Genomic DNA, 17,545 nt, shown 5'->3' on the forward strand with positions numbered 1-17,545 from the left:
TGAACAAAAGAGACATCCCATTTCATTTCATTTTTTTGTACAAGCTATTCAGCTGGAGGGTCACCCCCAGCCTGATTTACATTTTGCTCACTCTCTCTCTCACCCTCGGCTTCCTCCTCACTGTCCTCATCATCACCCCCAGGAGCCAGGTCGGCCATCCAAGAGAAGTCCTCCTCTGGGTAACGCTTCTGGAGTTCAGCCAAGAGGTCCTTGTGAGCATTCACATAGGCCCCGGCTATTCCCGTCACCATCTCTTCATCTTTCTCCTTAAGCTCCCCGTCTTTCTCTTTAAGCTCCTCGATGAGTTGGGCGACCTGAGCAGCTTCGTTGGCCTGTAGCACCTGGACTTCTCCGAGAACCCGATTCCTTTCGGCGGAACAAGATTCGGCCGCCACTGTCTTCATAAAACTTCGCCCGCCTCAACTTGAGATATATAATCCCGAGCGGATGAGAGTTGGGATCGGAGGGAAGCCACTTCCGATTTGTCTTCCCGATCTCCTTACCTGGATGTCGAACCTTTTCCCAAACCATGGTTTGATTCACTGTGCACTCCACGCTCGTGCTCATGGATTGAGTCAAGATATCATCAAGGTCGTTCGAGGATAGCTGTCCCGATCCTTCCGAAGGAAAATGGAAGACCCAAGACTTGGGCAAAACCGAGGTTCTCCGAACAGTCGGTTATTCTTCAGGACTCGATTAGCTTTTGAGCGCCACGAGAAGAGGTCCTCCGTAAGATTGAGAAGGACCCTTTCCGTGCTTGGAACAACTAGAAGAGCCGAGGTCGCTCTTCCAATCTAGGAGGAGATCGGACAGCTTTCGGTCGGCAGATCCAAGGTTGAGGCAGGTCCCCTTGTACTTCCCCAGATTCATGACCAGGTGTTCGAAGCATTTCCGAACGTTTCATCTACTTTATTTTCCGGGAGATCTCTTTGTCCTTCTTCCGCTTCCTAGAACCCTCACCACCCGCCATGCCTGCACAAAGAAAAGGTCAGTGAGATCGCTAAGGTCCTGAGAGCTGAGATATAGAAAATACCAATGCCGAGGTCAGAGAGCGGAAGTTCGCGGTCTTGGCCGGTGAGCAGTTGAATAGTCCAATGGTGCAACTCGGCAGTCACCGCATCTAAACAAGAATACTTTTGAGTGGCGGCCTGACTCTTCAGATCCATCACTATTAAGCTTTCCTCCTGGTTCAGGGTAATATGCTTCGGAAGCAAAGACCCCTGGTACCACCAGCTACGGGGGAAGTCCTCAAAGCAGCTTGGATCTTTGCTCCTCAGAATGAAGAAACGGTTCTTCCAATTCTTAAGGGATGAGGGCAGATCGGAAAAGAGCCCACAATGAAGCTTCGCCTGAAAGAACCAGTGTTCGTCATCCTTTCGGCGAGTTAGTCTGTGCAGCTCGGCGAACACCTTAGCCGTAGGTCTAATTCCCTTAGCTCGGCATAGACCTCGGAAGGCTACCAAGATCCGCCACGAGTTAGGGTGAATTTGAGCAATGCACGCTCGGTGAAGTTTTAGGACCTCCTTATAGAAGTCATCTAGAGGGAACCGAAGATCGGCCTTTAACTGTTCCTCGTACACCATAACCATGTCATTCTCTTCAAAGGAGTGATCGACACGAAGATCGCCGTGGCACTTGATTAGCTCGTACGAATCAGGTCGAATGTTGTATTCTTGGCTAAACGATTGCAGATCGGATACTCGAATAACCGACGGTAGCTCATCTATAGGGAGAGTCTCCCTCCCTGAAACAGGTGCACGCCTTGATGGTATGATCCGCCCCCGAGCTGGAACGGAGACCCTAGGGGGTTCAGGTTGCGTGCTTGGCCCGACTACCTCTTCTTCATCCTGACGACCATGAGAATCGAATGGAAGGAGGGCTCGGCGCTCGACCTTCGACACCGCTCATTTTCAAAGGAAATAAATAACAAAAAATAAAAAGAAGATCAAAGCCCTTACCGAGTCCGATCGGCATCGGAAGAACTTGGGAAAAATGAGAGAACTTCGAAGTTGTGAGCAAGAGACTGAAAATGGAATGAGAGAGCAAATGGCTAACCCCCCCCATCCCTATTTATACTAGTCCGAGCATTTAATGCTCACGAGGTTCCATGCAGTGCATCGGTTAACGGGATTCGCCAGCTGTTCTGACACGTCTCTCGAACATTCCGAGATCGGTTAACTGGAGATCGACATAATAAGTTGAATGTTTTGAATGAAGGATCAGTTAAGAGTCGTTTTGTTAGGAACCAGATCGGACAAATATATCAGAGATCGGAAAATAATCAATAAGATAATAATTGGAGAAACAAGACTTTTATTTCCAAAAAGATCGGATTACATCATTAGGGCGATCTCTAGGGATCGGATTACAATAAAGGTCTAACTACATCATTTGGGCGATCTCTAGAGATCTGATTACATTAACAGATTACATCATCTGGGCGATCTCTAAGGATCGAAATACATTGGAGATCTGATTATATCAAAAGGCTGATCTAAGGATCAGTTTATAACTGATCCCAAGGATATTGCCGACCGGATGCTTCATCCGCTGTCGGAACACCCAAGGTGGGAGGAAACCGCTGTCGGAACACTCAATGTGATGAGAAGCCAAATGAACTCAGTTGAGTGACTCGAGATCGGTACAACCGAGGTCCGCAATACAGATCGGTCAAATCCAGTTCTCTCACCATCGTCAGTTAGGGTTATGCGATCACCGGGATCGTAAATTTTCAGCCGGTGGTTAAAGAAGCTCATCGGAAAGGGATCAAAAACCACAATCATGGCCGGAACTTCCACCGGAGCAGCTAGAACAGGGAAAATAAGAAAGGAAGAGAGGAAAATCAGATGAAGGAAATGTCTCTATCAACAGGGGTATATATAGGGGAAAATGAGCATTTATTGCTGAGCAGAAAACGAAGCGAACGCTTCGGGAATCGAGGGGCAATTAATGCTTTGACTAGACCGGACCTAAGGAAGGGAAAGATCGGAATAATAGATCGGAAGATAGGAGACCAGCATGAAAGATCGGAAAAGAGCATGTGAAAGAGATCAGAAAGAGGAGGGATCGGAAGGCAAAAAGAATAAGACAAATCCCAAATAACCGTCGTCAGAATCAGAGCCGAGGTAGTTAAAGCGTTGCAGACGAGATCTCCACCGCACGCCTAAGAATCGCCCGCAATGCTGACAGGTGCCAGGGTATGTCATGACAGTCCTATACATCCCAATCTCCACCGTTGATCCCACTTGTAAGGACAAACCCGGAACCCTTGGATCAAGAGAGAAGACGACAATACCAGCGTCTTTCGCTCTTAGCCCTTGGATCGTTCCGGACAAGAAGATCTGGGACCGTCAGATTGAAAGAAGAAAAGGACAAACGTTCTGAGGAGGGATCTCAGCCATTCATTTTGATTCTCTTTAATTCCTGGACATCCGATCATGTCCTTCGAAATCTTGACCCTCCATCTCCCTCAAAATAAATCCTGACCCTCCACGGGGAGCGCCTGATTCCTATAAATACCTGCATGAAAAACTGTTCAAGGGACGGACGGACAAAAAAAGAGAGGCTGTTATTATAGTGGAAGAACTCTGAAAACTTCATTCAGTTTGTTATTCCGCTACTTTGAAGTGTTGATTGGAAAAACTTTTGAAACTAGTTTTCTGAAGTGTTTCTTGAAAAGGATTCAATAATCAAACTCTACATTTCCAGCTTGTTCATTATCCGTCACACCTCACTTTCACCCTTTATCATCTCTCGCTTTCATTCCCACTGCCTAAGCTAAACTTCATTCCACTCGCTTTTATCTTAACTGATTATATTTTAGCTAAGCTCCCTTCACTTCCCGACTAACATCGCTCTCGTGCTAATCACCCACTGTCTTATCTCTATTTGCCACCCCGTAGCAATTTCAGTAGATTTGGCTCCTCACAGGTAAGAGCTCATATTGTTGTTTTACTAAGTGTTTACATTTATTTTTCGCACTTTCTTTGTTTCTTCTTACGTATGTGATTTTCTCCAAGTTCATTTTGTGCAAAAGGACCCAAAAGAATGTTACTCTCGAGTTATCTCTTTAGTGATTAGTCCGTCATTTTATTAATCTTCGTCATTTCTGAATGTAGGTTTTTCTGGTTCTTAGTAGCGTGTAAATAGTCAGGCAAGACGTAGGTAACTACAACTTAGGGGTCTCTTTTAAAAAGAGAGAACCTGAATAACGCGTCAGGAAGATAGCCAAACTACTAGGCTGACGTAAACAGCAATTCGACAAAGATGTCATAAAGTGGAATAAAACCAAAATAAACAAAACAGAATAGATCGGTCATTAATAGATATTGGTAAAATGAATACATGGAAGGTCGGTAAATCAAGTCTAGTTATCCCCATCTAGCCAAAAGGTATCGAGAAGCCTTATTCCCAGTATCTTTGAATGCCAGAATCCTTAGCTTTAGGCTCTTATGTCATGTAGCTGAAATTAAAATCCAGGAGATTGGAAAAGTCCCTTTCAGGCTCCTGTTAATCTAAAAGAGATCGGAGGAGAGTTCTTATCCGGTCTCAACTCAAAATTTTAATAACTATTAAATAGAGATCGGAGGAGGGTTCTTATCCGGTCTCCACTCAAAGTTTTAATAAATAACCATTAAATAGAGATCGGAGGAGAGTTCTTATCCGGTCTCAACTCAAAAATTTTAATAAACATTAAAAAGAGATCAGAGGGGAGTTCTTATCCGGTCCCAACTCAAAAATTTTAATAAACGTCTAGAGGAGATTGGAGGAGGGTTCTTATCCGATCTCCCCCCCCCCCCCCCCCCCCCCCCCCCCAAATTTTAATTTAAAAGAGATCGGAGGAGAGTTCTTATCCGATTCTCACACCAAATCTTAACCCGTACGCAAAATAATCTCAGAACTAAAAAATTCGTAACGTCAATTCACTAAGGTGGTCTCATTTACTTGTGTATCTGGGTGATCCAAAATTTAGTGAGAAATCAAATGTTCCTTTAGCCAAAAGGATTAACATTCCCATTCAAGCCCTCCTAACTAATTTATAAAGAACGCAAAATTAAATCTACTTACCCTTATTAAGGGACGAGGTGGGATGCCTAACACCTTCCCCACTCGTTTACGGACCCCGAACCTTGAATCTCTGTTTTGAAGTGGTTTCATTTTTAATTTATATTCCCAAATGGTTTTCTTTAGTTTCCCTCAAAACTAAGGTGGCGACTCCTCACTTTTCCCACTTCGGTGAGTGATCGTCCAGGCGACTGCGAAATCCCTTTGCGACAGCTTGGCGACTCCACTGGGGATGTAATTTTAACCCCGGTCTAGTGGTCCAAAAGTAGATTTAATTTTGTTAGATCAAATTATAGTTAGAGGGGCTCATTCGGCGATGTTTTATACATTAATTATTATTGCTGCTAACTATTTTGTTTTGCCTGTTCTATTTCCTACAGTGCTCTTCATTTCAAAAAAGGGAAAAAGGGAAAAATGGAAAAATAAAATCCCCCTGAATTGGGAAGAGGTAAAGGTGTCCCTTCACACACTGAACACTCACACGATGTCCTCACACACTATGGTCCTAACCCGGGCTTTCTTACCCTTTTAGGAAAGTAGGAGGGGGTCATGTAGCGGTACCCGTGGGTTTTACCCCGTTAGTATCCGTGAAGGCTTCTGCTCAAATTGAAACTCGTTCTATTTACCGTGATACCCGTGGAATTTTCCCGACAATATCATGGGGGTAGAATGGGGCTCTACTGTTTACAGTAGGGGCAATTTGGGAACCTGTGGCTTTTAGAAAATTAGATCCTGAGCTAAACTATCACAATAGTTGAAAGCCGTAGTAAACTACCTTATAAGATAGAACTATCCAGATAGGTAGCGCTCACCCGGTATTAGGAGTCTCCCTACTATAGGACAAAAGGGGCATACTTACTCTTACCCTATTCTGCTTTAATTTCCTTTTGTTCATTTTTTTTAGGGTAATCTTGAATCCTACTAGAACACCTACACATTTTCCTACTTTGATAAATGTGTACGTGTCACCCTGTCAACAGTATGATTCAAAATTACCCTAATTTGTCTTACTAACGAATTTTCCCGCAGGCGTTACCAAACCAAGAGTCTGTAAAAGGATAGGCATCATTTTTATCATGGCATCCTCGAGTCAGTCGGCAGAAGAGGCTCAGCATGCTAAACTTTGGTCCAAATCAGCTCATAGGTCGGTACCCTCGCAAAATGATGTTTCCGAGGCACACGCTAGCTCAATACCTTCACTAGATTTGGATAAAATAGAGGTCAGAATGAACAACCTCGAGGGTCTGTCTAATAGATGGAGGTCACTTCCCGATCAGGTCAAGGTACGATTTGAAGAGAAGTATGGAAGGATTGCAACCTTAATGCGAGTCAAGGTCCAAATCCCGGCATTAAAAGCCATGTTGTCGGTTTGGAATCCTAAGTACGGGGTATTCTCTTTCAATGACATTGATACGGTTCCCACTATGGAAGAATATCAGGCATTACTAGGTATTCCGTACTCATTGCAGAACCGGATCTACCTACACCTTGAGCATAGGCAGACCTGGAAACGATTAACACATTTGTTGGGCATCCCTTCGGAGGAGGCGAAGTCAAAAGAAACAGTCAAAGGGAACACACATGGATGGTATTGGACGTACCTCGAGAAGCGGTTAGATCATTACCTCCAAGAGAAACAGTGGGATCAAGCTTCAGTGGCACTCGCCTTGGGAATCTATGGTCTGCTTCTATTCTTGGGGCCATTGGGAATCATCACTTGCAGTGCGGTGGAAGTATTTTGGACAATAGAAAGGCAGGGGATCAATCCGATGCCAGCAATTCTTGCAGAGACCCTGTTGACCCTTACACACTGCAGAAGACAGGGCAAAGGGTCCATTAAGTGTTGTTCTCAATTGTTATATCTCTGGATTATTAGTCACGTGTGTCCCGTGGAGACAAAGGGATTGACTTGGTACCTTGACCAGCCTCCCATCGAGAGAATGACCCGGTTAGTAATTAGTCTGAAAAATGAACAACAGTGGTGGGAATGGATTTTGAGTTTCAATGGCCATAATTACTGTTGGAGGAAGCTGTGGACGTCAGGCCAACCCGTTCTGATCGGTACAGGGGGTAATCAGGCGGTGTCCCTAATTGGAATAACCGGGTATACAAGTTACACTCCGGCATTGGTAATGAGGCAGTTTGGCTCAACACAGTCCGTGATCAACATTGAAGAATACCACCAAGGTCACTTCTACCATGAGCTCAAGGAAGAAGAAGGGTTGAAAATGGCTCGCAAGTCTTGGGAAAACATCACTCTGATGGAGAGATCACCCAAAGGCCCAAGTGCCTCGGGCGATTATCTTAAATGGAGAACTGACAGGGACCGAGAACACTCTACTGTAGAATTCAAGGACAGCAACCCTCGCCAAAACGCCCTATTAGAGGAAGCTGATAATCGCCTGGTTGACTCGCTACAGAAGGCAAATACCGAGAACTCACAACTGCAAGAACGAATGAAGCAATTGGAGGACCAACAGCAGAAACTTAAGAGAAGGGTGAGAAGACTCAAGGAAGAGGCAAGAGCCGAAAGGATTGAGTTCGAAAAGCAAGAGGTGCAGTGGGAAAAGGAAAAAGACTCTCTTCAAGCTGAGGCCAAAGAAATAAAAGTGCAGAATAGTAAGCTTCAGGAAAAGATGAAATACCAAGAAATACTCATTGAAGAGTATAAGCAAGAAAACAAAAAGAAGAAGCTTGAATTAAAAGAACAAGCACTACTCATCAACGATATCTTGAAAGAGTGTGCTAAAGAAAGGAAAGAGAAAGAAAAACAAGCTGCTCTCTATCAAGGACTGAAAGAGAACGTTGACCAGCTGGAAAAAACGATAGCACAGGGAAAACAAGAACTATTACCTGAATCCGAGTACGCTCTGAAAGCATTCGATCCTGCCAAGCAAGAAGAAAGGTTATATGAGTATCTCAGAAAATGTCATCTCATTATAAAGAACCTCCCAGAGCCTAGGCCGATGTAAAGAATGTGGTGTACAAATTATTCAGTAAATGAAATGATTTTTGGACCATTGTTTAGTAAATTTGTGAATGAATAATATGACTCCCGTAGGAACTCCCTCGCTAGGGTTATGTGAAAAATTGAATGCGCTATATGGACAGGTATCATAAATGCGCATTCAATCCCGTCATTCACAGTCAGACTATCGGACGATGCCATGATAAAGTTGATGCGATTGTCCTTTTACAGATTTCAACCTGGCTCTCAAATGCCATCAGATCCTTCGTCTGCATCAGGACTTTTAGTTTCTTTGCAAAATTCAAAGTTCATTTAAAATTTTCTTTTTTTTACCCCTCACAGGAAATCAATATTGCTTCAAACAACGCAAGTCTGACCAAGCACACGGTTCAACCTAAGTGAGTGTACTTAACAAGATCTCGAACAAGGAAGATAATGGAAAATCAGGAACAAGTACAGAACCTACAGGGGCAGGTCTCCGAGTTGAAAGATCAGCTTTCAAATTATGAGACTAATAAAGGAAATGTCTCGAATAAACCTACTTGAGCCTAGCCCATCATTACCTCCTCCGCCTCCTACGACAAATGATCCTCATCAAGCTTCAACTTCTTTTACCTTTCGCTCTCCCATCCGGACCGAGAATCATCACCAATCCGGTTACCACAAATAATGACCTACCTTACTCTCATTACCCAACCATCCCAAACACCGACTTACCCTTCAAATTCAATCCTCCAATTCACTTCACCCTCATCTCCCAACTGGGAATATCCTGAGCAAGTGGGAGGGGAAAATAAGTCAAAAGAAAGCGAGAAACTGTCTGCTCTAGAGGAAAGATTGAGAGCAATTGAAGGGCTAAATATGTATGGCTCTGTGGATGTGGCATCACTTAGATTGGTTCCCGATGTGGTGGTACCTCCTAAATTCAAGGTCCCCGATTTTGACAAGTATACTGGGAATTCGGACCCTCGAATTCATTTGGCCACCTATATTGCCAAGATGTCCTCTATGATAGATGATGACAGATTGTTAATCCACTTCTTCCACGAGAGCCTCTCTGGAACGGCCCTGAGGTGGTGCGTTCAGTTAGATAGGAGCAGACTATGCTCCTGGAAGGATTTAGTCGAGGCCTTTTTAAAGCAGTACAAATTTAACTGCGATGTGGCCCCCACAAGGAGGGATCTTCAGAATCTGGTGCAGAAAGACCAGGAAAGCTTCAAGGAGTATGCCCAAAGGTGGAGAGAAAAGGCGGCAGAAGTCCACCCTCCGGTGACTGACAATGAGCTGTGCTCTCTATTTATTGAGACTTTGAAGGCTCCCTACTTCAACTTGATGATTGGGAACACTTCCAACAGTTTCTCTGACATCATCCAGACGGGTGAGAGAATTGAAGCCAACTTAAGAATGGGACGATTGCAGGAGTCACCGAGAACCTCAGAAAGAAAATCGCCAATTTTGGCAAGAAAAAGGAGAGTGACGTGCATTCCATCACTCAGAATAATTACTCCCGCTTCCCCAAAATAACTACCGGCCATATCCTCCCTCTCATGGCCAAACCATCGCAAACATTCCACCTCCTCTCCCAAATTATCCACAACCGCGCCCACAATATGCCCCACCTACAAATTTCCAACCAAGACCACCTCCTCCTCCCGTTCAACCAAGACCACCACAAAACAACCCAAGACCTCCAAGAAACCCTGATCCACCTCTTCCCCTCCCACTCAGTGAAATATACCGATACCTTGTCGGTATAAACCAAATTGTACCAGTCCCCTTGGACCCAATCCAGCCACCATACCCCAGATGGTATGATGCCACTGCCCGTTGTGAGTACCATGGAGGGGCACAAGGGCATTCAACTGATAAATGCGGGGCACTCAGAGGGAGAGTGCACGCTTTAATCCGAAATGGGTGGTTGAAGATCGAGGGAAATGGTTCCCTCCCCAATGTTACCTCAAACCCATTGCCCAACCATAATGCAGGCAATGGTGTGAACATGATAGAATTTGGGAATGAAAGGAAAGAGTCCCCTGAAAAACCATCCCTGGACTCCTTGTATGAGGCCCTAGTATTGCCAATGGCTGAGGGGCAGGAGTTGGACAACTGGACAACAGAGGATATCCCTGTACTCAATCTCGAGTAAAGTACCTTTGGTTATCAACACTTGATCATTTTGTCCATGGTGACAAGTGTAATACTGTAAATGGACCTTTTCTTATGGCATTAATATTAATGAATTGATAGCGCATTTTAAATCCAATACTCTCTTTCTTTCCTTTTTAATTCCATCCTTATAACACGTTCTATTCTTTATTTATTCAGGACCATTCATCAATTAACACCTAATAATCCAATAGACTCAGAAATCCCTCTGGTTAATTTTGAAATCCCCATAACTGCCATTACTTCAAGTGATTCTGAGGAAGAACTTACACAAGAAGACAGTGAAAAGGATGAGCCCTCCCTCGTGCCTTGTGGAGACGAGACGCACACAATAAACTTGGGCACGGAAGAAGTAAAAAGGGAACTTAAGGTAGTGGAGAGTGAAGAATTGGGAGATATGATCAGTCTGCTTAAAGAATTCCTCGATGTATTTTCCTGGAGCTATGATGATATGGTGGGTTTGGACCCTCAGATAGTAACGCATAAAATTCCCTTAATTCCGGGAACGATTCCGGTAAAGCAGAAACTAAGGAGAATGAATCCCGACACACTGCTCAAGGTTCGGGATGAAGTCAAGAAACAGTATGACGCCGGGTTCTTGGAAGTAGTCAAATATCCCCAATGGGTGGCTAACGTCGTCCGTGAATGAAGAAGGACGGAGAGTCGTGGTGTGCGTTGACTACAGGGATCTTAATAAAGCTAGCTTGAAAGACGATTTCCCTCTCCCCCACATTGATGTGTTAGTTGACAATGCTGCGGGATTGGGCAGGTGTTCGTGTATTGATGGGGCATCAGGGTACAATCAGATCCCAATGGACGAAGAAGACAAGGATAAAACTGCTTTCATCACTCAATGGGGAGTATTCTGCTATCGGGTCATGCCCTTCGGGTTGAAGAATGCCGGCTACTTACTACAAGCGCAATGGTCACATTATTCCACGATATGATGCATAAAGAAGTAGAGGTATACGTGGATGATATGATCATCAAATCCAGGGGAGAAGAGATCCACGTTTAGGTGATGAGGAGGGTATTCGAAAGGCTCAGGAAATACCACTTGAAGCTGAACCCTGCTAAATGCATATTCGGAGCTAGATCGGGGAAGTTGTTGGGATTCATAATAAGCGAGAAAGGGGTAGAAGTAGATCCAGACAAAGTCCGAGCTATTCAAGAAATGCCGTCCCCAAAAACAGAGAGGGAGGTGCGCAGTTTTCTGGGAAAGCTGAACTACATTTCGAGGTTTATTTCTAATCTCACTGCCAAAGCTGAGCCTATTTTCAGATTACTCCGGAAGAACAACTCTACTCAATGGGATTCAGTTTGTCAAGAGGCTTTTGAGAAAATCAAGCAGTATCTGTCAAATCCACCAGTATTGGTTCCACCTGTGGCGGGCAGGCCTTTGATCCTGTATATGGCAGTTCAGCAGAGCTCGATGGGATGTGTTTTGGGACAACATGATGATACCGGCCGAAAAGAGAGGGCCATTTATTACCTGAGCAAGAAGTTCAATGATTGTGAGTCAAGGTACTCTTTCTTAGAAAAGACTTGCTGCGCGATAGCACAGACAAAGAAATCGCCTCAAGCACTACATGTTGAATCACAAGACATGGCTCATCTCCAGGATGGATCCTATCAGATATGTATTCGAAAGCCCATTCGTGCCAGGAAGGATAGCCAAGTGGCAGGTTATACTCTCCCAATACGACATAGTCTACGTGACCCGGAAAGCGGTGAAAGGTAGTGTGATCGCTGACCTCCTAGCGGAAAATCCTATCCAGGATTATGAAGCTCTGGATTTTGAATTCCCTGATGAGCATATTAATGAAGTAGACTGTGAAGAAGAGGGCCCAGCCGATGTATGGGAAATGTATTTCGACGGAGCTGTCAATTTGTCCAGTAATGGAATCGAGTCAGCATCGTATCCCGGACGGAAAACACTTCCCGATAGCTGTCAAGTTGAGATTTGACTGTACCAACAATGTCGCAGAGTATGAAGCTTGTGTAATGGGTCTACAAGCTGCTATCAAAATGAAAATCAGAAAGTTGGAGGTGTACGGAGACTCGGCTCTGATAATTTATCAAGTCAAGGGAGAATGGCAAACTAAGGATCCCAAGTTGATCCCATATCAGAAGTACTTACTGGAGCTGATTAAGGAATTCGAAGAAATCTCTTTCACTCATCTTAGCAGAGACAAGAATCAATTTGCTGATGCTTTAGCTACTCTAGCCGTTATGGCTCAAATGGAAGAAGGGCAGACAACTCAAGCATTGAGGGTTAAAGCAAGGGATGAACCAGCCTACTGCTTCATGATTGAGGAAGAGCCCGATGGAAAGCCTTGGTATCATGACATCCTGGTCTACTGTAGAACCAGAGAATTCCCCTCAGGGGCAAGTAAAAATGAAAAGAAGATGATTTGGAGATTAGCATTGGGATACTTCCCCAGTGGAGAAACCCTATACAAGAGGAGCTCCAACGGCGAATTATTGAGATGTGTAGATGCAAAAGAGGCAAAGAAAATCCTCTCTGAGACTCATGAGGGAAATTGTGCAACCCATGCCAATGGGCACATGATGGCCAAGCAAATCATGCGACGTGGGTATTTTTGGACCACAATGGAGAAGGATAGCATCGAGTATTTCCGGAAGTGCCATAAGTGTCAGATCTATGCCGATCCGATAAACGTCCCACCTCATAAGCTGTTCAACCTCGTCTCACCATGGCCTTTCACAATGTGGGGCATCGATGTAATTGGTCCCATCAATCCCAAGGCATCCAATGGACATATATTTATCCTAGTGGCCATCGACTATTTCTCCAAATGGGTCGAAGCAACGTCGTATGCTCACATCACGCAAAACACGTTTCTTAAATTCTTCTAAAGCAACATCATCTGCCGGCATGGCCTCCCGAATGAAATTGTCACTGATAATGCAAAGAACTTGAATGGTCCGAAGGTTCAAAAACTGTGTGATCAATACAGAATCCGACATCTCAACTCCTCCCCATACCGTCCCCAGATGAATGGAGCGGTGGAAGCCGCAAACAAAAACCTCAAGAGGATAATTCGAAAAATGACGGTCACATATAGGGATTGGCATGATATGCTCCCCTACGCTCTTCACGCATACCGGACTTCCGTGAGGACCTCAACCGGGGCAACTCCATACTCACTAGTCTACGGAATGGAAGCAGTATTACCTATTGAGGTCGAAATTCCTTCCTTAAGGATTCTGAAGGAATCAGGAATTGATGAATCAGAATGGATCCAGTCAAGGTTGGATCAGTTAAACCTGCTGGATGAGAAAAGATTAACAGCAGCATGTTATGGGCAATTATACCAGAGGAGAATGGCTAGGGCATTTGATAAAGGTGTCCGCACACGCGAATTCCAACCCGGGGACCTAGTACTGAAGAAAGTGCTGCCGAACCAAAACGATCCCCGAGGCAAATGGTCACCAACCTATGAGGGACCCTATGTGGTTAAAAAGGCATTTTCTGGAGGAGCCTTGATCTTGACCCACATGGACGGTGAAGAATTCCCGAGACCTGTGAATGCCGACACTGTCAAGAGGTACTATGCATAAAATGAGTGAAGGATGAAAACCCGAAAGGGCGTCCCAAAAAAAAAAAATACTTGGGATGAAAACCCGAAAGGGCGCCCCAAGAACCAAAATGGAGAAATAAGGAAGGGGATATGAAACCGAGGATGGAGAGGAAACTGTCGTGGCATGAGGCTTCAGAGAACTTGAAATAATGGCAGTTAAAAGACTTTGAAACCAACTATAAGAAATATGTGAGATCTATCCTTGTACCCTTCCTTTTCCTTTGAAAGTCTATCCCTATTTTTCCTAAAGCCATAATAAAATTATACTTTATTCTTCTGCTTTTGTTTTCCTGTTTACTTACTTTTTAAATACTATCCTTTCTCTTTGTTTAATGCGCTATTGATTAGTTAAAATTTTTGCCATAAGATTTGAATTCGAAAATTGATAACCTCATGTACTTTACTATGAGATTTGCAGGGAATGGCCTTCAAAAAAAAAAAAAAAAAAAAAAATAGGAGTGAAAACCCGAAAGGGCGCTTCTGGTCGAATGGACGAAAAGAAAGTAAAAACCCGCAAGGGCGCTTTCTATAAAATAAGGAGAAAGTCGGGAACAGAAAAGGGGCATCCGAAGGAATGGGATCATGGGTCAAGTCTTGCAACTCCTCCTCCATTAATCATCGGCCTTCGGTATCTTGTTAAGTACACTTCGTCAAGGAAAGAACTTCATGTGTCAGGGTTAGACTTGCTTTGTAAGTTGATTTTAATTTCCTGTAATTTAATTTTCCTGTTATCAACCTCTGGTTCCTTGATCTAAGTTGATTTTAATTTCATGCAATTTAAATTTCCTGTTATCAACCTCTGGTTCCTTGATCTAAGTTGATTTTAATTTCCTGCAATTTAATTTTCCTGTTATCAACCTCTGGTTCCTTGATCTAAGTTGATTTTAATTTCTTGCAATTTAATTTTCCTGTTATCAACCTCTGGTTCCTTGATCTAAGTTGATTTTAATTTCATGCAATTTACATTTCTGCTATCAACCTCTGGTTCCTTGATCTAAGTTGATTTTAATTTCATGCAATTTACATTTCTGTCATCAACCTCTGGTTCCTTGATCTAAGTTGATTTTAAATTCCAACAATTTACATTTCTGCTATCAACCTCTGGTTCCTTGATCTAAGTTGATTTTAATTTCATGCAATTTACATTTCTGTCATCAACCTCTGGTTCCTTGATCTAAGTTGATTTTAAATTCCAGCAATTTACATTTCTGCTATCAACCTCTGGTTCCTTGATCTAAGTTGATTTTAAATTTCCTGTCATCAACCTCTGGTTCCTTGATCTAAGTTGATTTTAAATTCCAGCAATTTACATTTCTGCTATCAACCTCTGGTTCCTTGATCTAAGTTGATTTTAAATTTTCCTGTTATCAACCTCTGGTTCCTTGATCCAAGTTGGTTTTAATTTTCTAGTATTCTAACTTCCGTTGCCAAATTCTAGGTCATTAACTTAGGTACACCTAATCGTCCAAAATATGAGTCTAAATCTTTACATAATTCCTACACGGAAATTTTCCTTTGATAGAAATTATGTAAAGAGGGGCAGCTGTCGACACCATATTTTGGCCGATCCCCAAAATCAATAAAACTTTGAAACCGATCCCCGGTACTAAGTCTCCTTCGGACAGCTAATCACATTTCCGATCCCTCTTTGATAGGCTGTCACAATTCCGATCTCTCCCCGCAAAGAATTAAATCAAATTGTTAAGTTCTCGCATCAGTCAAAGCTTTACCAGTCTATCGCTCACCGATCTCTCAAACCCATTGTCGAAACTCAGGACCCGTCAAGTATATTCCTACTAAACGAAATGAACTGGCACTAGATCTTTTCTTACCAGTTTTATTGCCGATCTCCTTTTCGAAAGATTAAGAGCTAAGGTTTTGGTTCGGTTTAATGAGGATTCCGATCTTAAGTGTTCGAGTTAAATTTTCAACTTTAATCAAGTCCCATTCAGCATTTCTTCCACACCGATCTCAAGCTTGTTGTGCTTTCCGATCTCTTATACTTAGATTAATAATTGCATTTAGTTCTTGTTTCGCTATGCTCATACAATCAAATACTTAGGCAATTCAGAGATTTTCCAATCACATCCATTCATTGAACAAAAGAGACATCCCATTTCATTTCATTTTTTTGTACAAGCTATTCAGCTGGAGGGTCACCCCCAGCCTGATTTACATTTTGCTCACTCTCTCTCTCACCCTCGGCTTCCTCCTCACTGTCCTCATCATCACCCCCAGGAGCCAGGTCGGCCATCCAAGAGAGTCCTCCTCTGGGTAACGCTTCTGGAGTTCGGCCAAGAGGTCCTTGTGAGCATTCACATAGGCCCCGGCTATTCCCGTCACCATCTCTTCATCTTTCTCCTTAAGCTCCCCGTCTTTCTCTTTAAGCTCCTCGATGAGTTGGGCGACCTGAGCAGCTTCGTTGGCCTGTAGCACCTGGACTTCTCCGAGAACCCGATTCCTTCGGCGAACAAGATTGATTCGGCGGCTGTCTTCATAAAACTTCGCCCGCCCCTCAACTTGAGATATATAATCCCGAGCGGATGAGAGTTGGGATCGGAGGGAAGCCACTTCCTGATTTTTCTTCCCGATCTCCTTACCCAGACACTGAACCTTTTCCCAAACCATGGTCTGATTCACCAGGCACTCCACGTTCAAGCTCATGGATTGAGTCAAGATATCATCAAGGCTGTTCAAGGATAGCCTGTCCCGATCCTCCCGAAGGAAAATGGAAGACCCCAAGACTTGGGCAAAATCGGGGTTCTCCCGAACAGTCCGGTTATTCTTCAGGGACTCGATTAGCTTTTGAGCGCCACGAGAAGAGGTCCTCCCAGAAGATTGAGAAGGACCCCTTTCCGTGCTTGGAACAACTAGAAGAGCCGGAGGCTGCTCTTCCAATCTAGGAGGAGATCGGACAGCTTCAGCGGTCGGCAGATCCGAAGGTTGAGGCAGGTCCCCTTGTACTTCCCCAGATTCATGACCAGGTGTTCGAAGCATTTCCGAACGTTTCATCTCCTTTATTTTCCGGGAGATCTCTTTGTCCTTTTTCCGCTTCCTAGAACCCTCACCACCTGCCATGCCTGCACAAAGAAAAGGTCAGTGAGATCGCTAAGGTCCTGAGAGCTGAGATATAGAAAATACCAATGCCGAGGTCAGAGAGCGGAAGTTCGCGGTCTTGGCCGGTGAGCAGTTGAATAGTCCAATGGTGCAACTCGGCAGTCACCGCATCTAAACAAAAATACTTTTGAGTGGCGGCCTGACTCTTCAGATCCATCACTATTAAGCTTTCCTCCTAGTTCAGGGTAATATGCTTCGGAAGCAAAGACCCCTGGTACCACCAGCTACGGGGGAAGTCCTCAAAGCAGCTCGGATCTTTGCTCCTCAGAATGAAGAAACGGTTCTTCCAATTCTTAAGGGATGAGGGCAGATCGGAAAAGAGCCCGCAATGAGGCTTCGCCTGAAAGAACCAGTGTTCGTCATCCTTTCGGCGAGTTAGTCTGTGCAGCTCGGCGAACACCTTAGCCGTAGGTCTGATTCCCTTAGCTCGGCATAGACCTCGGAAGGCTACCAAGATCCGCACGAGTTAGGGTGAATTTGAGCAATGCACGCTCGGTGAAGTTTTAGGACCTCCTTATAGAAGTCATCTAGAGGGAACCGAAGATCGGCCTTTAACTGTTCCTCGTACACCATAACCACGTCATTCTCTTCAAAGGAGTGATCGACACGAAGATCGCCGTGGCAC

This window comes from Hevea brasiliensis, chromosome 10, assembly GCF_030052815.1.
Source record: "Hevea brasiliensis isolate MT/VB/25A 57/8 chromosome 10, ASM3005281v1, whole genome shotgun sequence".
NCBI classification, from domain to species: domain Eukaryota; kingdom Viridiplantae; phylum Streptophyta; class Magnoliopsida; order Malpighiales; family Euphorbiaceae; genus Hevea; species Hevea brasiliensis.